The 20,795-nt window shown below is 41.5% G+C and overlaps 2 protein-coding genes and 1 pseudogene across 2 annotated transcripts in view; all 3 read right to left on the bottom strand.

The window, feature by feature from the left end:
• The window catches only part of LOC126953098 (popy class I histocompatibility antigen, alpha chain E), a 221,050-nt gene that overhangs the window by 200,107 nt on the left and 148 nt on the right, over nt 1–20,795 (bottom strand). The window lies entirely within an intron of this gene.
• Nucleotides 1–20,795, bottom strand: part of RPP21 (ribonuclease P/MRP subunit p21) — a 97,388-nt gene that overhangs the window by 76,584 nt on the left and 9 nt on the right. The window lies entirely within an intron of this gene.
• LOC126953143 (HLA class I histocompatibility antigen, A alpha chain-like) lies at nt 9,781–20,794 on the bottom strand (annotated as a pseudogene).

Here is a 20,795-nt window from a genome sequence, read left to right as displayed (position 1 = left end):
CCGGGTTCACACCATTCTCCTGCCTCAGTCTCCCGAGTAGCTGGGACTACAGGTGCCCACCACCATGTCCGGCTAATTTTTTTCTGTGTGTTTTTAGTAGAGACAGGGTTTCACCGTGTTAGCCAGGATGGTCTCGATCTCCTGACCTCGTGATCTGCTCATCTCGGCCTCCCAAAGTGCTGGGATTACAGGCGTGAGCCACCGCGCCCGGCTACAAATTTATTTCTTATACACATTTCATATAAATGGAATAATATAACGGATAGTCTTTTGTGATTGGCATCTTTCACATGGCATAATGTTGCCGCATTGATTAGTACTGCATTTCTTTTTATGGTCAAATATTCCATTCCATAGATTGACCACATTTTATTCATTCATTTGTTCATGGGCATTTGTATTGTTTCCACTTTTCAGCCACTGAGAATAATGCTGCTTGAACATTATGTACAAATTTTTGCATGGACATCTGTTTTCATTTCTTTTGGGTATACATCTAGGAATGGAATTGCTAGGTCAAATAGTAACTCTATATTCAAACTTTGAGGAACTTCCAGAACTTTAAGAGGCTGCAGCATTTTAAATTCTTACCAGCAGTGTCCAAGAGTTCCAATTTCTCCACATCCTCACCACTGCTTATTGATATCTGTCTTATTTATTCTAGCTATTTCAGTGACTGTGCAGTGGTATATCATTGTGGTTTAATTTGCATTTCTCTGTATTAATAGTGCCAATCATCTTTTCATATTCTTGTTAGCCATCTTTATATCTCTTGTGGAGAAGTATCTATTCAGCCCTTTGTTCATGTTTTACTTGTATTATTTGTCTTTTAATTTTTGACTTGAAAGAGTTTTTTATGTGTACTATATACTAATTCTTTCTCACATATAAGATTTATATATACTTTCTCCTAGCCTGAGGGTAGTATTTTTACTTTTTTGATTGTGTTCTTTGGAACACAGAGTTTTAAACTTTGTTGATATCCAATTTGTCTGTTTGATTTATTGTTACTTGTGTTTTGGTGTCATATTTAAAAACATATTGCTTAATCCGAGGTCATGAAGGTTTTTGCATACATTTTTGTTTGTAAGTTGTATAGTTTTAGCATTTATATTTAGGTCTTTGGTCTATGTTAAATAATTTATGTATATGATATGAGGTAGGGTCAAACTTCATTCTTTTGCCTGTGGATATACAGTTACATCAACACAATTTCTTTTTTAAAAAAGCATTGGCCATTTCATTTTTAAAAACATTTAATTAACAAAGTTATTCTTGGCATACATTGTGATGATTTAATACACATATACATTGTGTGATTATGATTGCAATCAAATTAACAAATCCATTACTGCCCATAGTGAACATTAGATTTCTAGAACTTGCTCATCATATAACTGAGAGTTTGCACCCTTTGACCAACATCTCCCCATTTTTCCTACTCAAACCCCTGCTAACTGCCATTCTGCCTCTGCTTCTATGAGTTTCACTTGTTTTAGATTGCAAATATGAGATTATATAATATTTGTCTTTCTCTATCTGGCTTATTTCACTTAGTATAATATCCCCCAGCTTCACCCATGTTGTTGCAAATGTCAGTATTTCCTTTTTCTGTGACTATTATTCCATTTTGTGTGTGTGTGTGTGTGTGTGTGTGTATACATACACACCACATTGCTATGGTTTGAATTTTTGTCCCCTCCAAAACCCATGTTGTTTCAAACCATTTATATTTCAACATGGGTTGAAGTATATATATATATACTTCAGAGATGGGGTCTCACTATGTCGCCCAGGCTGGTCTTGAACTCCTAGACTCAAGCAATCCTCCCACCTCAGCCTCCCAAAATGCTGGGATTATAGGAGTAAGGCACCACACCCAGCTGCATGTTGAAATTTAATTGCCATTGTAATATTATTAGGAGGTGAGACCTTTAAGAGGTGATTAGATCATGAGGGTTCCACCCCTGGGGGTGGGTTTAATGCCTTTATAAAAGGGCTTTCGGGAGTGTGTTCTCTGTACTTGCCCTTCTACCTTCAGTCATGTGATGATGCAGCAAGAAGGTTCTCACCAGTAGCCAATGCCTTGATCTTGGATCCATAGCCTCCTGAACTCAGAGAAAATACATTTCTGTTCATTATAAATTACCCAGTCTGTGATATTGTGTTACAGCACCATAAAACAGAGTAAAACACATTTTTTTTACCCATTCATCAATTGACAGACCCTTTAATTATTTTCAGGAAATAATACTGTGATAAACATAGGGGTGCAAATATTTCTTTGAGATATTGATTTCATTTTCTTTGGATACATGCCCAGAAGTAAAACTGCTGGATCATATACTGGCAGTTCTGTTTTTAATTTTTTAAGGAAAGGCCATTTTAATTTTTTGAGGAAAGACCATACTGTTTTCTATAACACTGGTACCAATTTACACTCCCACCAACCATGTATAAGGATTCCCTTTCCTCACACCCTCATTAACACTTATTACCTCTTACCTTTTTGATAATAACCACTCTGACAGGTGCAAGGCAACATGTCATTGCGATTTTGATTTGCATTTTTCTGATTACATTCAGCACCATCTCATATACATGTTGGTCATTTGTATGTCTTCTTTGGAAAGATGTCTATTCAGGTCCTTTGTCCAGTTTTGAATTAGGTTGTTTGTTTTATTGCTGTTGAGTTGTGTACAATTTCTTGAAAAGATTTTTCTTTCCCTAATTGAATTGCCTTGGCAGTATTTTTGAAATTTAACTGACCATAATTATAAACTTTTATTTCTAGCCTCTCTATTCTACTGATCTGTATGTCTATCTTTATGTCAGTATCACTCTGTATTGATTATTGCAGCTTTGTAGTACGTTTTGCCATGAGGAAATGTAGTTCCTCAAACTCTGTTCTTTGTCAAAAGTGTTGTAACTTTTGTAGTTCCCTGAATTTCCATATAATTTTAATATCATCTTGTCAGTTCCTGCAAAGCAGTCAGCTGGGATTTTGATAGAACTGCATTGAATCTGTAGACCAATTTTGATATATTGCCATCTTAATAATATTGTCTTCTGATCCATAAAAATAGAACATCTTTTCATTTATTTAGTTCTTTGATTTCTGTAAATATATTGATGGTTTTCTTGTAGTATAAATTTTGTACTTCTATTACATTTATTTTTAAGTATTTTATTTTTCCCTAGCTTTATTGAAGTATAATTGACAAACAGGAATTATATATATTCAAGTTGTACAACATGATTTTAAAAATACATATAGTGAAATGATTACCACAATCAAACTAATTAACATATCTATGACACATAGTTAATGTTTTTGTATGTGGTGAGAATACTTAAGATCTATTCTCTTAGTAAATTTCAAGTATACCAACAGTCGCCATCCTGTTGTAAGCCCAAATCACTGTGGCTTAGTGATTTTGGGGACCTGAGATTTATTTTTCTTTCACACTGTACATTAGGTTTCCAGAACTTATTCACCTTATAACTACAAGTTAGTAACCTTTTACCAACATCTCCCCATTTCCCCTACCCATGACTCCTAGTAATCACTAAAAAACAAACAAACAAAAACTAACTTTAAACAAACTAAATTTAGAAGACTTTATTTGAGCAAAAAATGATTTACAAATTTGGCAGCACTCAGAACCAGGAAAGGGTCAGAAAGCTCCACCCAGGAGTGTGCGCAGTAAGCTTTTATATGCCAGACACAGAAGAAGAAAAATCATCTGATTGGCTACAGCTAGGCATTTGCCTTTTTGGGCATGGTGTGATGAGTTGGCTGCTTGTGATTGGGTGAACCCCAGCTAACAGTTATACTCCTAACTTAGGTTTTGATTTGTTTATCTACTAACTTAGGTACACAGGCAGCCTCAAGTCAAAGTTAATTCAATTGACTGTTTCTACCTCTGTTTCTCTGAATTCCACTTTATAGATTACACATACAAATGAGATCGTACAGTATGTTTCTTTCTGTGTTTGACTTATTTCACTTAGCATAATGTCCTTCAGGTTTATCTATGTTATTACAAATGGCAGTATTTCCTTCCTTTTTATGTCTGAATAATATTCGTGTGTGTGTGTGTGTGTGTGTGTATCACAATGTCTTTATCCATCCATCAATCAATAAACACTTACTTTGTTTCTGTATCTTGGCCATTGTGAATAGTGCTGCAATTATTATGGGGGTACAGAAATTTCTTAACTGATTTCATTTTTTTTATATATGCCCAGAAGTAGGATTACTGGATCATATGGTAGTTATGTTTTAATTTTTTTGAAGAACATCTATATTGTATTCCATTATGTCTTTACCAAATCACATTCCCACCAACCATGTATAAGGGTTCCCTTTTCCACAGTTTACCAACACTGATTATCTCTTGTCTTTTTGATAATGGTTATTCTTACTGATGTGAGGTGATATGTCAATGCAGTTTTGATGTGCAGTTCTCTGATGATTAATGATGTTGAGCACCTTTTCATATACTTCTTGGCCATTTGTATGTCTTTTTTGAAAAAATGTCTATTCAGGTCTTTTGCCCACTTTTGAACTGGGTTATCTGTTTTTTGCTATTAAGTTCTATGAGTTCTATAGACTTTACGCATTAACCCATTATTGAATATAAGGTTTGCAAATATTTTCTCTCATTCTGTGGTTTGCCTTTTCATTTTGTTGATTGTTGTGTTGCTGTGCAAAAACTTTATAGTTTAATGTAGTCTCACTTGTTTAATTTTGCTTTTTTGGCATATGTCTTTGGGGTTATACCCCCCCAAAAATCATTGCCAAGGCCAATGTCTTGGAGCTTTTCACCTGCTCTCTTCCACAAGTTTTGTCGTTTTAGGTCTTACATTTAAATCTTTAATCTATTTGGAGTTGATTTTGCTGATTAAGATCAGTTGATTTGTCTAATTAAGATCAGAATGCAGTTTTATTTTTTTCCATGTGGATATCCAGTTTTTCCATCACTATATATGTAAGAGAGTATCCTTTCCCTATTATATATTCTTGATAACTTTTCAAAGACTAGTTAATTGTATATACATGGATTTCTTTCTGAGATTTCTGTTCTATTCCATTATCTACGCACTGTTTTTATGCCAGTACCATACTCTTTTCATTACTGTAGCTGTGTAATATCATGTTAAATCAGGCAGTGTGATGCTTCCAGCTTTGTTCTTGTTGAAGATTGCTTTAGCTATTGCAGTTCTTTTGTGGTTCCATACAAATTTTGAGATTGTCTAATTCAGTTAAAAATCCCATTGGAATTTTGATAGGGGTTACATTAAATCTGTTGATTGCTTTGGGTAGTATGGACATTTTGGAAATATTGATTCTTCTGACCTAAGAACAAGGATATCTTTCCATTTATTTGTGGCATCTTCAATTTTTTTTCATCACCGTTATGGCTTTCAGTGTGCAGATTTTTCAGCTCCTTAATTAAATTTATTCCTAAATAATTTATTCTTTTTGTTACTGTTATAACTGAGATTGTTTTCTTGATTTCTTTTTCAGATAGTTTTTTATAAGCATATAAAAGTACTACTAATTTTTGTAAGCCAAATTTGTATCCTGCAACTTCACTGATTTTTTTTTTTTTTTTTAACAGTTCCGACAGTATTTTGGTGCAGTGTTTGGGTTTCTACATGTAAGATATTGTGATTTGCAAACAGAGGCAATTTGACGACTTTTTTTTTCCCCCAATTATGGTTCTTTTTTTCCAATTATGTTATGGTTTTCAGTGTACAGATTTTTCAGCTCCTTGATCAAATTTATTCCTAAGTAATTTATTCTTTTTGACACTGTTATAACTGAGATTGTTTTCTTGATTTCTTTTTCAGACAGTTTTTGGTAAGCATATAAAAGTACCATTAATTTTTGTATGCTGATTTTGTATCCTGCAACTTCACTGATTGTTTTTTCAGTTTTAATAGTGTTTTGGTAGAGTGTTTGGGGTTTCTTTCTAAAAAAATTTATTCAGTCAGTTCATGTCTTTTAATTGTGAAATTTAACCATTTACATTCAAAGTAATTATTTATAGTAAGATCTTCCTATTGTCATTTTGTGGATTTGTTTTTTAGCTGTTTTGTAGAACATTTTCTTTTCTTCTACTATTATTTTTTCTTTTTGATTAAGTAATTGTTTCCAGTGATGTGCTTTCATTCCTTTCTTTTTTGTGCATCTAATATAGAGTTTTTCCTTTGCGGTTACAATAAAACTTAAACTAGCATCTTATAGTTTTAACAGTCTATTTTTAGCTGGTAACAACTTCACTTTGACTGCATAAAAACCTACACTTTTATTCTCCCTCACCACAATTTATGGTTTTTATGCCACAATTTATATCTTTTAATATTCTGTATCCATTAAAAATTATTTTAGCTATACTTATTTTTAACAATATTGTCTTTTAACCTTTATACTAAAGATGTAAGTGACTTACACACTATTACAGTTTTCTGAATTTGACTGTATACATACTTTTACCAGTGAGTTTTATACTTTTATATGTTTTCATGTTACTTATCGGTATCCTTCCATTACAGCTTAAAAAACTCCACGTAGCATTTCTTGTAAGGCTGGTCTAGTGATGATAAACTCTCTCAGCTTTTTTCTGAGAAACTGTTTATCTCTCTCACATTTCTGAAAAGCAGCTTTGCTAGTTAAAGTATTTTTGGTTAACAGGCGGCTTTCTCTCTCTCTCTCTCTTTCAGTACTTCAAATATATTACCTCAATCTCTCCTGGAAGATGGCTTCTCCTGAAAAGTCTAGTGATGGCCTTATGGGCTGTTGAGAAATCTCTTTCCTCTTGCTACTTTTAAACTCCTCTTTTGAACTTTAATTGTTATACATTGATCATATTATGTCTTGAGGAAGTCTTTGGGTTAAGCCTGATTGAAGACTTCAGTTTCATGTACCTAGATGTTCATATCTTTCTCCCAACTTGGGGAGTTTTCAGCCTTTTAAAATAAGTTCTCTGTCCCTTTCTCTCTCCCCTTTCCTCCTGAAAATCTTGTAATGCAAAAGTTAGCTCTCTCAATGGTGACAGAACTAAGTATCATAAGCTTTCTTCACTTATTTTAATTATTTTTTCTTTTGTGTCCTCTAAGTATTTTCAAATGACCTGTCTTTGAGTTTACAGATTCTTTCTTCTTCTTCATCCAGTCTGCTACTGAAGGTATCTATTGCAGTCTTTCATTTCATTCATTGTATTCTCAAGCCCTACAATTTCAGTTTGTTTTTAAGTGATTCATAGCTAACTTTTGATCTTCTTGTTTTGTTCATGGATTGATTTCCTGTATCCATACATCATCAAGCTGTCTATTTGTGTTCCCTGATAACTTACTAAGTTTATTAATGTAAATATTTTGAATTATTTTTCAGGTAATTTTTAGATCTCCATTTCTAGGCAGTCAGTTACTGGAACATTATTGTGTTCCTTTGGAAATGTCATGTTTCCTTGATTTTTCATGTTCCTTGTTACCTTGCATTGATGTACGCACATTTAGGGGGGTAGCCACCCCTTCCAGAATTTATGGGCTAGTTTCAGTGGGGAAAGACCTTTATCTACAGGTGAGTTGTGAGGGCATGGGGTTGGGCAGGGTGCAGCAGCCATGGCTCCAGTGAGGGCAAAGCAACATAGCATCCATGCAACTTTGTCAGCTGAGGTCTGTGTTGACAAGAATTGCAGGGTTTTTCAGTGGCCAAGCTATGGGTGCCCACAGCTGTAGTGAGGGCTGTTGGGGTCTTCTGTGGCTAAGGCTACTATGATTCTCCTGAACTCTTTTTCTTCTTAATGCAAGTCATGACCAAGGGAATCCCTCTTGGCACTGACTGGGTCTGGCTCATGAGCATACTTGCAGTGGGGGTGCCATCAGTGTCTGATGTACAGCACCTGTGGAGCAGCCATGGAGCCACAGTCTAGAGTGCTATCATGCATACAATGACTATGTCTCCAGTTTTGGGGGTGGTGACAGCACTGGTGTCTGGAGTTCTGGTGCCTCCACTGCTGTATTAGTAACTGTGTGCAAGGCACATGTATTTGTAGAGCAGCCAGGGAGCCAGGGTCCAGGGTGCAAATACTCCCATTGAGGCAGTGGCTCCAAGTGTCATTGGTCTGGGTGCTTGTGGAGTACACACAGGCAGGGTACAGAGCTCAGGCTCTGCAAAGCTGCCACTATTCAAGGAAGAGGGCATAGACCTGCCTGCTTCAGTGGTGGCTCTGGTGTCCACAGTGTAGGCTCTCACAGAGCAGCCAATCTCAGGACACATGCTAGCCCACAGCAACAGTAGTTCTGGTGTTTAATGATTGGGTGCCTGCAGTGGCCCAGGAGCTGTGGTCTGGAGGACAGGCATGTGTAGAGGGACAGTGACACTGAGGTTCTAGATGCAGCTTAGCTTGCTGTGTTTAGAGTGTCTGAGGTGTAAGCATGCATGGAGCAGCTGTGGCTCCCAGCTGTGGGATGTTCACATAGTTGGGATAGGTAGTGTCCCTAATCCCAAGGTAGCACAACAGTGTCTTCATCTCCGGAAGGTCCAAAGCAGTGATGGCTATTGGGTGCATCAATATTGAAAGCTGCTCCACTGACGACCATGGTGGCATGCACCAAATGGCTGATACTGGTAGTACCCACCCTTCTTCTTTGTTCCTAGCCATATCCGGATGTCCCAGGTATGTTGACCCCCCCAGTTATCCCCACCAATGTGGTTTGGTTATTCTTTTTGTTGTTGTTGTTGTTCTACTTTGTTGCAGCAGGTTCTTAATTTGAAACTTGAGCCCTCTTACAATTTAGTTGTTGTATCCCTTATTTAAAGTGTAGTAATCCAACCTGGACAACACAGCCAGACCTTGTCCCTACTAAACATTTAAAAAATTTTCCAGGCATGGTGCCACATGCCTGTAGCCCCAGCTACTCAGGAGACTGAAGTAGGATTACTTGAGCCCAGGAGATCGAGGCTGCAATGAACTATGACCATACCACTGCATTCCAGCCTGGGTGACAGAGTGAGACCCTCTCTCATTAAACAAACAAACAAACAAAAAAATGTAGTATTGAAGTCCCCAACTATTGTTGTATTGTGTATTTTTCTCTTCATTTGTCAGTTGGGGGCTCATCTATTTTGGTGCTCTGTTATTAGGTGCATTTATAATTGTTATTTTTTTCTGATGGATTGACACATTTATCATTACAAGTCCCTGTGTATCTCTACTTGCATTTTATAAAGACTATCTTATCTGATATTACTGTGGCTCTTTAGCTTTTTCATGGTTTCTGTTGACACATCTTTTTTTCACCTTTAAAATTTTAACCTATTTGTAACTTGAATCTCAAGTACGTCTGCTGTAGACAGCATATAGTTTAACCTCATTCTTTTTAACTGGTGTAACAATCTTTGCCTTTTGATTGGATTGTACATTCCATTTCCATTTAATGTTGATTGATATGGTTTAACATTGATATGGTTGATTTTGTCTGCAATTTTACTTTTTCTTTTCTATGCATCTCATGCTTATTTGTTCCTCTTTTACATCTTTACTGATTATGCATGTGTTAAGTGGATACTTCCTACTGTAATACATTAATTCCTTTATTGATTTTTCATTATCAGTTTTTTAGTAGTTGCTGTAGGACTTACCATATACATTTTGTCTTATCAGAAACTAAGATTTCTACTAATTTAATTTCAGAAAGATACAGAAATGTTTTACTTTATACTTCTATTTCCTCCACTGTCTTGCTTTTTTTTGTAATTTTGGAAAGTTTCTATTTCTTTTCTTTTCTTTTCTTTTTCTTTTTTTTTTTTTTTGATGGAGTTTCACTCTTTTGTCCAGGCTGGAATGAAGTGGTACGATCTCAGCTCACTGCAACGTCCGCCCCCCGGGTTCAAGTAATTCTCCTGCCTCAGCCTCCCAAGTAGCTGGGATTATAAGCACCCACCACCACGCCCGGCTAATTTTTGTATTTTTTTTTAGTAGAGATGGGGTTTCACCATGTTGGCCAGGCTGGTCTTGAACTCCTAACCTCAAGTGATCCACCCACCTCAGCCTCCCAAAGTGCTAGGATTTCAGGCTTTAGCCACCGCGCCCAGCCTAGGAAGTTTCTATTTATATGTCTTCAAAGTCATTGTTTAATCTACAACATAAAGTTTACCATTAATCTCATCTCACATCCAGTGTATTTTATGTCTGACATTTTCATCTTTGGAAGTTTGATTTTGACCTTTTATATATCTTTCATGTCTCTGTGTAATGTTTTGAACATACAGAATACATTTACAATAACTGTTTTATGTTATTGCCTGCTAATTCTAACATCTATGTCAGTTCTAGGTAACTTTAGATTGATTGTTTTCTCTGCCTTATGAGTTGTATTTTCTTGTTTTTATTATATGCCTGGTGATTGTTTTTATTTAATGCCAGACATTATGACTTTACCAGGTTAGGTGCCAGATATTTTTGCATTCTATAAGTATTCTTGAACTTTTTATTTTATTTTTATTTTTACTTTTATTTATCTATTTTTTTTGAGATGGAGTTTTGCTCTTGTTGCCAACACTGGAGCACAATGGCATGATCTCAGCTCACTGCAACCTCTGCCTCCCGGGTTCAAGCAATTATCCTGCCTCAGCCTCCCGAGTAGCTGGGATTATAGGCATGCGCCACCATACCCAGTTAATTTTGTATTTTTAGTACAGATGGGGTTTCTCCATGTTGGTCAGGCTGGTCTTGAACTCCCGACCTCAGGTGATCTGCCCACCTTGGCCTCCCAAAGTGCTGGGATTACAGGCATGAACCACCGCACCCAGCCAAGCTTTTTATTTTTACTGGGACAAATTAAGTTATTCAGGAGCTGTTTGATCATTTTAGGTCTTACTTTTAATATTTGTTAGCAAAAAAACAAGAAGTGTTTAGTCCAGGGCTAATTATTTACCACTGCTGACATTAGACCCTTCAGAATACTCTATCCAATGCTCAACAAATTATGAGGTTTTCCAGTCTGGTTAGTGGGAACGGGCATTATTTCCAACCCTGTATATCACTGGGTACTATTCTCTTAAGTCATTTTGGATAATTCTTTCCCTGTCCTTGGGTAGTTCCCTTATATAATATGCTGATTAACTGAAGACTTGAGGGGTACCTCCTGCAGACTTATAGTGCTTTTTATCATCAGCTATCTTTTCCATGTGCCTTCATCTTGCATATTCCGGATGTCCTAGAGTCTCCAGATTCACAACTCTGTCTCCTCACCTCAGTGAACCTCCTGGTTAGGGCTCTGCCTCTCTGCACTGTGCCTCGGAAACTCTGTCCAGGAAGGTAGGTGGACAACTGTAAACCTTACCTCTTCCATTCCCCTTCTCCCAGAGATCACAGTCTCTGAGATACCTGCTGTCTTGTATCTGAGTACATAGCTAAATAGCCACTCATATATTATTTTGAGTTTGTTGTGCTTAAGGCATGAGAGTAAATCTGGTCCTTGTTATTCCATCATGGTCCAAAGCAAAAGTCAATAGACTATGATTTTTAAAATTTTTAATTCAACTAAATTAAAAATTTAAAATCAACGTTAATTTTACTTCCTAAAAACTAAATTCAGTTCTTTTGAAAAACAGGTCATTTTTAGGTTAATACAGTCTGTAGGCATTTTCAAACTTGTCATAATAATAATAATAATTATTATTATTTTGAGACAGAGTTTAGCTCTTGTTGCCCAGGCTGGAGTGCAGCGGTACAATCTCAGCTCACCGCAACCTCTGCTTCCCAAGTGATTCTCCTGCCTCAGCCTCCCAAGTAGCTGGGATTACGGACGTGAGCCACCACACCCGGCTAATTTTGTATTTTTAGTAGAGACGGGGTTTCCCCATGTTGGTCAGGGTGGTCTCGAACTCCCGACCTCAGGTGATCCACCTGCCTCGGCCTCCCAAAGTGCTGGGATTACAGATGTGAGCCACCATGCCCAGCTCATAATTATTTTAAATGTAATACTGGTTACGTTGTTTCATAATTCAAATATCGAAGCTTTATGAACCTCTTATCTATTGTTTCCACTAGTTCTCAATCAGACTGACTTTTCTCCAATTGTACTTTATACAGTTCATGCTCTGAGCGGCTTTTTCCTTGCAGAATTATTTGGGCAAATTCTTTGACATATGGGTTAAATATGCATTCCTATAGAGATTTTTGTTTCCTTCTTCCAATTTATGAATCACTGCTAATCCAGGACAATTATTAATCAAAATCATGCTTTGAGGTTATTTGGGCCCAAAATGGTAAAGCTAGTTTGGGCAAAAAATCTGCAGGAGTGCTGGCTGGTGGTTATAAATTCTCAAAAACAGTTTTTGCTGGCTCAAAGACAAATTTCTTTAGAATACTCTTGTGTTGGGGGATGAAACAGATTTTCGTTTCTTACTCGGAGGAAACACATCTTTTGTTTCCCAGATTTTATGGGGTACATGAAAGTGTCTCCTCGTATACTCCCTACACAAACAAGTTCTGAGAATTATTTCCTTTGCATTATACCATATGAAGCTGAGAAAACCAAAGCTAAGATTTTTCAAGATTTGGTAAATGCCCTCAAGATAAAAGCAACTTCTCTTTTTCTAAATCCTGCCCACATTTATATTTTGACCAAAAAGATTATTCCCTTTTTTATATTTCTATACTCTTGGGTGATTTTCACATTTCATCTCTTTTTTAGTTGTTTTTGGTGGAAGAGGCAGCCTTAACACCTAGTTCACCCTATTACTGGAAATGGAATCCCCATTCACTACTGATTAATTCCTGCTATTAATTTGACACAAAGGTAGATGCTGGAATACAAGTACATCTATACCAATGCTACTCTCAAAGTATAGTCTGTGGGCTAGCACTGGTCTGTGGACTGTTAGTTAGCAACCCACAGTAATATACATATAAAAATTGTGAGTGAACTATGCAAGTAAACCTCTATTTTATCTCATCCCAGACTAGTAACAGTCAAGCAAAAGATGAGCATTTATACCATGTCACTGGGTCTGCTACAAACAGTATGGTTATCAGCTGTTCATACAAGTTTCAGTAGCACGGCATCTAAATTAGGATGGTTTTTTAGGGTTTTGTGGGACAGGCACATTAAAACTGGTGAATGTATAGATACTCTTCCTAGGAGCATGTGCAGATAGAACAATAGAACAAAATACTATCAAGGGAATAAGTTGAACTATGTCATTTATTACACACTTAACCAAACCCAGGTTCCTGCAATGTACTAGATAAAGTTCTAGGCTCAGATCATGATTCTAGGAATTGAAATTTGTCATTGTTTTTCCATCCCTCACCCCTCTACCTCTAGCACCCGAACTCTCTAAGTTGAAGAGTCTTATTAGAAAGCAGGGACTACCTCCTTCTACAAAAGAGAAAAATTCACTTTCTCCAACATTATTGCACCTAAACACTGCAAGAGGCTATGGCTGCATAATTTAGATGACCACACGTGGGCTTCTAACCAGGACGAGATGGCACAGAGAGGCTGGGACAGTGAAGACTAATTTTGGTAAAGATGGTAAAGCAGTTCTCAGGAGCAGCGGTGAGAGCAGTCCTCGCCACAGGGCCCGGTGTCCACCATCAGGGTATCAGAGGTATAAGTAGTAGCATCTGTGCCCAGGAGCAGGGGCAGTGGTTTCTACGAGAGATCTGAATTAGGGTGGCTGTGGATTATGTTCCTGGCTGTGTAGCCTCAAACCTGGTTTTGTGCCTAATGTGGTTTGGCTGTGTCCCCACCCAAATCTCAATTTGAATTGTATCTCCCAGAATTCCCATGTGTTGTGGGAGGTAATTGAATCATTGGGGGCGGTCTTTCCCATGCTATTCTCATGATAGTGAGTAAGTCTCATGAGATCCAATGGGTTCATCAGGGGCTTCCACTTTTGCTTCTTCCTCATTTTCTCTTGCCACTACCATGTAAGAAGTGCCTTTTGGCTGGGCACAGTGGCTCATGCCTATAATCCCAGCGCTTTGGGAGGCCGAGGTGGGCGGATCACGAGGTCAGGAGATCGAGACCATCCTGGCTAACACGTGGTGAAACCCCGTCTCTACTAAAAATACAAAAAATTAGCCGGGCGTGGTGGCAGGTGCCTGTAGTCCCAGCTACTAGGAGGCTGAGGCAGGAGAATGGCGTGAACCTGAGAGGTGGAGCTCGCAGTGAGCCGAGATCATGCCACTGCACTCCAGCCTGGGCCAACAGAGTGAGACTCCATGTAAAAAAAAAAAAAAAAAAAAAAAGAAAAAAGAAAAAAAGGAAGTGCCTTTCACCTACTGCCATGATTTTGAGGCCTCCTCAGCCATATGTAACTATAAGTCCAATTAAACCTCTTTTTTTTTCCCAATCTCGGGTATGTCTTTATCAGCAGTGTGAAAACGGACTAATTCAGTGCCCTTCCCCCAAATAAAATGAATACTAATACCAATGTGTACACTCCTTTATGTTTAAATTAGAGAAATTTGCAAGCAATTGTTTGCTCTAAGGAATGAATGTGAAATCATTCTGGGGAGTAGTTTCAGAGAGCAGCATTCAGCTATTTTTTTATCATGCTGAGCTGTGAGCCACTTCCTAAATCTTCTATCTGGCCATACCCCATGGTAGGGAAAATGACATTTATTTCTCAGCATCCTGTCTTATAATTAAAGAAACACATCCTCCTTAAAAATAAAAAATAAAAAATAAAAAACAGAAGAAAGCAATACTTAAATGTGGATCTGAGACCCCTCCCCATCCTGGGCATTCTCCAACTACTGATCTCAGTGATATCAAATGTGGCTGAGCACCAGGTTTGCTGTGGGCTTGTTACAGAACACTCAGGCCTCTCCACAGATCCCCTGTGTCAGAATGTTGGGCACGGAGTCCAGGAATTGCTTTTTAACAAGCCCCACAGGCGAGGCTGATGCACAGCCTAGGAATCCTGGTCTGTGTTCTTGCCACCAAAAGTGGGATCTGAAGACCAGCAGCATCAGCGCCAACAGCAACATTTTATAAGTAGGAAATCTCATACTCGATTCCAGATCAGCTGAGACTTAAGGTGATGTCCAGGTGATTCCTCTGTACAGGAAAGTCTGGAACTCCCTGGTCTATGTACCTTCTAGACGTGGGGTCAGGACTGTGCAGTCTGATCTAGGTGTGTTGTCTGATCAGATCCTTTAGCAACGGAGGCTTAGTGTTCAGTCCTTGTTCCTGTTCTCTTCTATAGCCAATCACTCCTTTGGAGATGTCATCCAGACTCAAGGCTTTAAATAACTTTTGTATGACATCATCTCCCAAGTCTGTTTCTCCTAAATGTCTCTAGATTCATCTTTCCAACTGCCAACTCGACTACCTCACTGGTATTTCTCAGCGGCATCTCAGATCCCACATCTCCCACAGTGACCGCCTGCGATGTCCCCTCCTCTCATATGCTCCTGCTAGTCTTCTCATTCTCGGCTGATGGCAACTCTTTTTAGTCACACAGGCTGACATTTTTGGTATCCTTTGCTCTTCTTTCTCATACCCCAGATTTAGTCCATTAGAAAATGCTGTATAAAGTGATTGGAAATAGTGAGAATCCAATCACTTCCCAATATTTCCACTGCTCACACCCAGTTAAGTAACCAAAATCTCCAGCCTGAAATACTGCACTCATTTCCTCCAGTCTCCCCACCTGCCTTGCTCATCTCTGGCCTTTGGATTCTGTTCTCAGCACAGCAGCTAGAGGGATCCTTTTAAAAAAGAAGTTGTGGCATGTCTTTATTCTGCTTAAAACTATCTCATTCAAAGTCAAAATCCTTCCCACATACTCCAGCCCTAAACCCACATGATCTGACCAAACCCCTGACCTTATCTCAGTGACCTTATCTCAGCCATACCCAGTCCCTTGTTCTTCCCAGAACACACAGACATGATCCTGCCCTGGTACACTGGCACCGAAGGTTCCTACTCCCTAGAAAAAACTTCCTCCAGATACCCTCATGACGAATTCCTTTATGTCCTTCAAATATTTCATCAAAGGTCACCTTCCCAACGAGGCCCACGCTGACCACCCCGGCACAATAGCTACCTTCTCTGTCCCACAACCCACACTCTGATCACCTGTTCCACATCACTTACCACCTTCTACTTTCCTCATTTACTCTGCATGTATTAGAGTGTATGTACTGTCTGCCTCTTCCCACTGCAACACATGCTCCACAAGGCTAGAGATTTTTCCGATTTTACTTCAATGACTTTCGCCAGATGCAAAAACATTCTGTCACATGTCTGGCAGACAACAAAGGCTGGCTGAATGAATGACTGCTGTAGAGCACCTCGCTATTCTAAAGGCAATATCTTTATTAAATAGCCTCAGGCCAAATGCTGTTTCACGGCAGCTACAGCACAAGGCCCTCTCACGCTGACATCGAGGTCGCCTATGCTTTTCTCAGAGTGCTGCTTGTGTGTCCTCCCTCCCTCCCTGCATCCCTCCTCCCACACCAATCCCTCTGCACACTGCAGCATGCAATTATATTTCCCTCTTAGGAAAGAACAATCTTAAGACTATGAATCCCAATTTCCAAAGAAATATAAATCTAAGTTAGACTGCTCTATAAATCCACGAGTTTGCATTAGAGCCAGTGCTAGGATTACTACACTCAGGAAAGGGAGAGTGGGTAGGAGAGCTGAGCAGAAGAGGAGTTCCTCTAGAAAGTTACCTAAGATGAGCACTTGTGGCATTACTCCCGTCTGCTAATTTCAGAATCTAGTTCTTTTAAAAAGGTTGGGGGAAAAGATAGAAAATACAATCCAAGAAAGAGCCCTGGAAATAGGGTAAAAGCTGCATGGGCTTGAAAATTCCTCTCTTAATACCACAGACTTCTGTATGCAGTGGCTGCCTTCCACCTTGTGGGGACAATGACAGGAAAAATGACTCCTGCTGCTGTCAGATGAGGGACACCCACGGGAGAAAGAGATCAGAACTCAGACACCAGAACAGGAATAGGCATAGTCCTCTACGGAAACAAAGAAACCAAAAATAATGATACAAAATATTAGGGCCATACCATAGCCTGACCCAGCCACATGAAGCCCTCGCTGCCCACAGTCCTGGAGACAGGACAAGGCCCAGGCAACATCTGTGTCCCTGTGATCACAGGTTCTGGTGAAACAAGGTTCCACTGGAGTCACACAAACAATGGAGCAGTAAAGATGACCAACCCAACGAATGACCACATCAAATTCCATGATGTACTGAGCACCAACTGAGCATAGGCTGTCCACACTCAGCTCCTCACAACCCTCTCTCCTGTCTCCATCTACAACAGGCCCATCATAGCAAAAATGGATTCTGGAAGGCTTTCAGGTTTTAAGAGCCTTGCTCTCCTTTCATTAAACCATCAACCCAACCTCATGGCAAGAATTTGAAAAATTCATATCTAGGTTCTTATTTTGAATAGAGAAATAAGTTGCAGCTCAATGAAACTTAAAGTTAAGACTTGAATAGAAATGTCCCAGCCTCACCTCTGCTGAAACAAGAAACTTGACTGAGGAAGAGAGCACAGGTCAGTGTGGGGTGGTGGTTCTGGTGGCAGTGGTGGACCAGTCGCCCATTTCCTCACATGATGATAACTGGAACACAGAAACGTAGATATATTCACATGTCAGGTGCAGATATAGAAGTCAGGAGCTCTTGAGCCGGGCGCGGTGGCTCAAGCCTGTAATCCCAGCACTTTGGGAGGCCGAGGCGGGCGGATCACAAGGTCAGGAGATCGAGACCACAGTGAAACCCCGTCTCTACTAAAAATACAAAAAATTAGCCGGGGCGCGGTGGCGGGCGCCTGTAGTCCCAGCTACTCAGGAGGCTGAGGCAGGAGAATGGCGGGAACCCGGGAGGCGGAGCTTGCAGTGAACCGAGATCGCGCCACTGCACTCCAGCCTGGGCAACAGCGTGAGACTCCGTCTCAAAAAAAAAAAAAAGAAGTCAGGAGCTCTTGAAATTACAATGGTGTGTGTCAGAGGAAGGACTTGAAGAAATTTTGTATCTCAGTCCCACTGAAGGCAGTTGTCTCAAGCTACAGAAGAAAATAATCATAAACAAATCCAGGGCAGTCACTGTACCTGGTGACACTCTGAACAGCCTACCACATGCTTGAGATGTCCAAATCCAGAGAACCCCTCAACAGAGTCATGTCCCCTCTGCCTCACCCCGACCCACTTCAGGCCCCCCAGCGTCTCATCTTTACAAGTCTCATGAGACGCATCAGAGTCCTGGGCACAGTTGCTGCCTGGAGTAGAACAAAAATAGGAACTGGTCAGAGCCCACAGGAGATGTGGCTAAAGAAGGAATCTTGTCTACACTGTCCCAGTGATCTCAGGGAGCAGCCCTCTAATCTCCTATACTAACAGGCAGCCTGAGCATAGCTCCCTCTTGTTGCATCTGTGAGAAAAACACAACCTGTGAGAGGTCAGGGAGGACACAGGGCACAAGGTCCTTAAGGAAACAGCAAATCTTGGACCCCAGGAAAATTTCCAGAACTGTGACTGCAGACCCAGGGCAGGATCAGAAAACATGAGGAAAGCAGGTGTGGGGACTAGACCAACTGTCCTCCTGAGGTCTGTCCTCAGTAGGGATCGTCCCCTGTGACCTGTGACTGCTGGGAGGTCCCCATCACCACAATCATCAAGGTGATAAATTTGTCCTTCGTTTTCACATGTGCTTCACAAAAGAGCAAGTGTTGGCAGGCAGGGCTCCAGGCTGGGTTGGCCTGTGTGTGGATGGTGTTTCCAAGTGATGAAGCAAGTCATAATTCTACCTGTGGCTTGAAACCCACAGTGGAACAAGAAAACTCAGACCCCACCCCTCACTCCTTCCCTACCTGAGCTTTTCTTCCTCCGCATTACAGCAGCGACCACAGCTCCGGTGACCACAGCTCCAAGGAGAACCAGGCCAGCAACGATGCCCACGATGGGGATGGTGGGCTGGGAAGACAGCTCTGGGAAAGGAGAGGAAGGTGAGGGGTTCTGACCCCCAGGCCTCAGCCCTGACCCTGCTGAAGGTCTCCTGCTTTCCCTGAGAAGAGATAACTTATACCCCTCCTTACCATACCTCAGAGTGAGGGGCTCTGGCAGCCCCTCATGTTGCACATAGCACGTGTATCTCTGCTCCTTTCCAGAAGGCACCACTACAGCCACCCACTTCTGGAAGGTTCCATATCCTGCAGGCCTGGTCTCCACAAACTCCATGTCCTGGGTCTGGTCCTCCCCATCCTGCTGCCAGGTCAGTGTGATCTCCGCAAGGTAGAAGCCTAGGGATCAACACCTCAGGGTGGCCTTGTGGTCAGAGACGGGGTGCTGGGTCACGTGTGCCTTTGGGGGATCTGAGGGGAAGAGTCAGAAAATTCAGGCACTTTGCATTCCTCATGGGACACTCCAGCAGCACACATGTGACCATCCTGAGAATGGACAGGACACCTGGGGTGGGGAAGGGAGCACAGAACCCAGATACCAGCCTGAACACAGGAATCTGGGATAATCTCCTATTCCTTGGAAAGTTCGAGTCTCTGACGGGGAAGTAGGGACTTCTGGTCCTGACCTGAGTAGAGGCCAAGGGACTCAGAAGAGCTGGAATCGGAGCCACAGACACACTGAGTGTGTGAGAGAGAACAAGGCCTGAGAGGAAAAGTCCTGGTGCCCAAGGTTGCTGTAGGGGTCAAAGGCGACCACGGATCAGTATTCCAGGGACTGTCTTCCCCTCCATTTCCTCAGGAACTTCATCACTTAATTGTCCCGGAGAGCAGGGTGGGCTCTCAGAGTCACTCTCTGGTGCAGGATCTGGAAACCCATGATTCTTCCCATTCAGGACCAGAGGGAGGGCGATTTTCTAGCGTTGGTCCCATTTTCCGACCCTCCTGGTGGCACGCCAGCCTGGGAGATATACAGGAGATGAGGGAGGCGCCCCGTGGCCCCTGGTACCCGCGTGCTGCAGCGTCTCCTTCCTGCTCTCCAGGTGTCTGCGGAGCCACTCCATGCACTCGCCCTCGCCCTCGGGTAGGCCCCAGCCTGCTCTGAGTATTTGTCCGCCTCCCACTTGCATGGGGAGATGTGAGCCGCTGTGTTCGCGGCGGTCCAGGAGCGCAGGTCCTCGTTCAGGGCGATGTAATCCTTGCCATCGCAAGCGAACTGTTCATACCCGCGGAGGAGGCGCCCGTCGGGCCCCACGTAGCAGCCATGCATCCTCTGAATGGTGTGAGAACCATGGCCCCGCCCCCGCGGTCAGCCCTGAACACCGAGCCCCGCTCCCGCCCCGACCAACCCGCAAGGATTTTGGCCTAAACTGGAAATTAAACCGGGTAAAGGCGCCCGAGTTTCTTCCCTGGTCGAGGGTCTGGCCAGGTCCAGATCCACCCATCTGGGGGATCTGGGCCGTCCGTGGGGGATGGGGAGGGATCGTGACCTGCGCCCCGGGCTGGGGCCACTCACCGGCCTCGCTCTGGTAGTAGTAGCCGAGCAGGGTCCGCAGGTTCTCTCGGGAAATCTGTGCGTGGCCCTTGGCGTTCCGTGTCTCCCGGTCCCAATACTCCAGCCCCTCCTGCTCCACCCACGGCTCCATCCTCGGACTCACCGCGTCGCTGTCGAACCGCACGAACTGCGTGTCGTCCACGTAGCCCACGGAGATGAAGCGGGGCTCCCCACGGCCGGGCCGGGACACGGCGGTGCTCAAATACCTCATGAAGTGGGAGCCCGGGCGCGAGGAGGGGCTGAGACCCACCCAACCCTTCTCCCGGCGCGGCTTCCCGGTC

This window comes from Macaca thibetana, chromosome 4 (genome assembly GCF_024542745.1).
Source record: "Macaca thibetana thibetana isolate TM-01 chromosome 4, ASM2454274v1, whole genome shotgun sequence".
NCBI lineage: Eukaryota > Metazoa > Chordata > Mammalia > Primates > Cercopithecidae > Macaca > Macaca thibetana.
The sequence above is the reverse complement of the archived record's forward strand: the minus strand, read 5'-3'. Positions and strand labels throughout refer to the sequence as shown.